Consider the following 4,849-nt stretch of genomic DNA (forward strand, 5'->3'; position numbering starts at 1 on the left):
GAAAAGGCCAAAAGAAATTGTTTAATATTATTGCTGTGAGAATAGATAATAATTAGAAAACAGGAAGCATACATTGAATACGGACTAATAATTGTATCACCAGTATTACTAGTAATTCACTTACATGGGGAGAACTTTGAATTTTCGGTCTACCCTCGCCCTTTCGCCTAATATAAGAGTAGTTTACAGGAGGGTCACAATAGAAAATTGTGAATTTCTCGAAAATTACTCTTTTGTTTATATTCCACAAATCAATAACTCATTAACTATTCCCCTGTCGTATAAGTCATTCTTTTAAGGGGGGAAAATTCAGAACGAATGAACTACTCTTGGAGGTGGCTTTATTTATTTATTTACAATTTTCTCGAACACTACTCAGTTGACAGTTCATATTTCAGATATAAATATTTCATTAACGCCCATACAATATGTCATAATAAAGTAGGTGGTTTACTCTTGGATATGAGTTTATTTTCCGATTACTTTCTCCAAAACGATTAAGGTGATTTTGTTCATAAATAAATCTTCAGTAATTAAAAAAATGGAGAGCCCATGTCCTTTATTGGTCGTTGAATGAAGAAACATGACAAAAACACATTTCTTGTTTTGTACGAGTATTGTGCAGATTCCAATGTTTATATTCGGATGCAGAAACATATGTATTACGAACAGCGATTTTAATCTATTAGTGACGGGGGTTTAAGCCACTGCTTGACCCTATGGATAGAAGGGTATTTAATCCTTAAGCAGGCGTGTCAATTTCCGTAACGTTAACAGGTGCGCGGGGTGTATTATAGCCCATATGTTTCTTTTCATGGAGCTTACTAATCACATATACAATCATTTTTAAAGTACTAATGCAGTCATAGTATATCATATATAAACTATGATAATTAATACAAATGCCTCGAATAGCAGTTAAAATCCCAAAGAAATAATGTTGCTACATTAGACTAAGAGTGGGTACGTTATACCCCAACGCGCCTGCTTAAGGGTTAAATGCTGCACCCTTAACTCACATTCTCAAAACCGTTCTCTTTAAGAGGAAGAAACTGCAACCCGAATACGTTCAATAATTTAGAAGACATGTAATTTCAAACGTTATACTGAAAAATCACTACGAAGTACTGATGGAAGCATGTAAATAAGGGAAGGTAACTACCACGTAGATAGGACGGAAGTGTGTGAAGAAGAAGAGGTTACTGTAGGAGGTTGGAGGTATATGAGAGAGATGAAAGGAGTGATTGTTTTGTATCTGTTTCTTTATATATATATAACCCCCAAAAATGCACATAACAAGATGTAAAACTTTCAGGCACTCATAGGGTGGTTAGGCAACCAAAACGACACTAATGATAGTTCGGTTGCATAATTTACATTTACATTGAAACAACGCAATTTCACAATTTAAATACCAATTAAGATAGTTCAAAATAGGGCTCACAAGTATTGTATATATAATTATAGTTTAATTATAGCATCCATTAAGGAAAACAAAGATGGTAGTTGAATAAGAACATCGTAAAAACCCAAATGAGAGAGATTTTTCGATATTTTGCCCAAATAACCAGGTCTTTTACATTTCTACTTGTATTGTATTGATTTCAGAATATTATAATCGCGAGGTGCAAAGTAAATTAAAAAAAAAAAAAAAACAACAACAACAAAATTGCGGTATATTCTAACCTTTACGAAACAAAAAAATAAATATTGCAGAGTTATTTAATGATAAAACTTAATTTTTAAAACATTTTCTCGACTATATACTGCACAAAGTGCTTAATTGATTACATTACGAAACCAGTTTCTAAATACACGATGATTAACATTATACATATCCAGGCGTGTCAACCTAATTGTTCGTTCAGAGAGAATCAGAAAGTTATTATGGTTTATTTTGCATTTTGCCTTTGGAGAAGAAAAATGTGAAAACCGTTGAGGACGTTTTATTTGGCGTATGCAAGGAAAATAAATAATAATAATGAAAAAAAGATTTACACAGAGAAAGTGACTTCCGATGTCCTCAAGTTTTCCGACAATTAACTAGTTTCATGTCTAAGGATGTACGTCTGTCTACTTTTGGCGTTTCTGCCTCCAGGTCCAAGTCCAAAGTGTGCTAACAGAGTAGATAGAAGTTGTACGAGTAACGACAATCCATTCTCCTATCGAGATTGAATAACCAATGAAGAATGCGGAAACAGACAAATAGATAATTAAGATGTTCGAGACAATTCTCATCCAGATACACCAGATTGTCTATTGTCATTATTCACATAACTTCCATTTACTCTGGTGCTAGAGACAACAACGCTTTGGATACAACCTAAATCGCAGTTCGGACACTTCTGCAGGTTAGTGTGAAGATTCTCCGAAATACGATAGTAGCCTCGCCCTGCTTTATACAGTATGTGGAGTGTGGCAATATTGACAAGCATTCAGAAATGAAGAATGAAATTAAATCTTCAATTTAACGTCCCATGGTTATTCGGTGGCTCAGTGGTAAAGCGTTCACCTCTGGTGCGTGAGATCCAGGGTTCAAACACTGCTCCCCTCCACCTAAGTGAACTTTGTGGTGGACAAACACCGTGAGCGTGAGTTTCCTCGAGGTTCTCCCGTTTCCTCCCACTTTCTTCATTCCATCATTTCATTCATTTCTCATCATCACCGTCTCCTTTAGCCTAGCCGGCATAACCGTGGGACGTAAAACTAAAATATTTTTCATTTTTCCATTACTTTTTTTTATCCCTTTGCACCCAACTTTTAATAATTCTGTTTTTGTTTTCCACTATTTTATCATTTTAATATTGCGCAATTTTGCATAAGTATTCATCATGAACTTAAATGTTCAGCAAAAATAATATCCTTCAGAGGTGCTCTGTGACATCACAGTTTTCTGCTCAGCTTCTCACCAAATCCTACGGAATGAACAAGGAGAAAGTAAGAAACCTGCCGTTAAGGAAGATTAGTGATGAGAGGCAAACAAGAAATCGATGCCATAGTCGATGGTGTTTCCAAGCATACCACGCATGGATCCGTGTCTACTAATACGCTTGGTGTATTACATTCCCTTACCTCACCCCTTTCCCTCCTTGGCTCTACCTATTTCTCTTTGTTCTTTCTCCGATCGTAAACAAGTGTTCCTACGGCACATCTGCCAGTTAGAAATGGAGCTTCCACCGGGAATCGAAATACGATCCCTCGAGCAGAAAGCAAGTATGCTAACAATATAACTATGGAAAGCTCAGAACCTTATAGAAATGACAAGACGACACAAAATGCAAATAAAGAAGTAGAGTATAATAATTTACAAATCTACACTGAGAAAAAAATGTATGTGGCGTACGTAAAATCGTATGTTACATTTGCAAATCCTGTAGTTCTTGAACTTACAAACGTATAAGTGAAAACACATGCTTTTATAATACTTTCTGTATAACTGTTCCATCTGTACGTACTTTCCGTATGAAACAATGTAGGCGGTCAGGATCTCACATACAAATGGATGTATATAACATATAGCTGACGAAGGTAACATGCATATATGTATGTAATATAAGGAAGACTGTTAGACATTCTGCAACGGCATGATGTAACAACTAAGGGTAGTGCCTATGTAGCATACGATAATGTATGCAACGTACTGATTTCTGTAGGAAGCAAGAAGATTCCGTATATTTGTACAATATATCGCTGTCCGGAGACGGATTTATGTCTGTGTAATAAATAATTTAGATACAAACACAGAGAGAAACATGGCTACATAATAAATACAAACAACTGGAGGAAAACATGAGTAAAAAGAGTACATCGTGGTACGCGAAGCGTTTAGTGAAAAGAGCAAGCAATGTGATGGAGATATGTATAGTGGGCTACAAAGATTCTTGAGGTGCAAAATCCGTGAGATAGGCAACCCAACTAACGCCCGCTCCAAGATTAATTACGCCTGGTAGAGTAGCTGGAACAGCAGCATGAAGTTGCCCCCACCTGTTAAAAGAACAAATCGTAAAGCATTTTTGTGCAGGAGTGAGGCGAAACTCTGGCTGACGAAATTACAAAAGGGAGCCTTTGGATACTTGTCCTCATAGTGGGCAGCACAATACCAGAAACTTATATATATATATATATATATATATATATATATATATATATATATATATATATATATATATATATATATATACGACACCAGAGCCGCTGATGAGAAGATAACAGTCGGAAGACTTGAAATGAGGATTTATATAAATAAGTTAACTTACTTCAAATGACTATATATATATTCGTATCAAACATATACGAATAGATTATGCGGTATATGTAGTAAGTTATTTTTTTGAGTAAACACAAAGCCTTGCGCTGAGTTTTGAAACCATTGACAGTACTCCTACGTGAAAATCAATTAAAGTATAGATAGGTCATTCGGGGTAAGAACCCAGCCCCCAATGAAAATCTTGGGGGACTATCACGGCTTGAGCTCCTAAGTTCTGGCGCCATTGGTTGATACGTAATACTACTTCGAAAGAAGAAATTGTCCGATTTCATTATTCGTTAAATGACTTTTGAAAATGCTAAATATTGGTATGCAGTAATTTATTTGTAAATATTACAAATGAAAAATTCACTAACACTCAAACGAGTTGGAGAACTTATCCGAACTTGGAGAAGTTATCCGTACTAGGGAATACTATTCGTGTTTCCCCTTAGCTTCCAAATATAATTGAGGGTTCCTGATTTGTATAATATTTGTGGAAATTTACACATTGAGACACAAGGAGAAAAGGTGAGAATATAGTGTCAGTGAACAACAATTTAAAAATGCACGAAATTAACGGACAATATCAAATATAGAACT

This window comes from Thermobia domestica, chromosome 12, assembly GCF_964235325.1.
Source record: "Thermobia domestica chromosome 12, izTheDome1.hap1.1, whole genome shotgun sequence".
In the NCBI taxonomy this organism is placed as follows: domain Eukaryota; kingdom Metazoa; phylum Arthropoda; class Insecta; order Zygentoma; family Lepismatidae; genus Thermobia; species Thermobia domestica.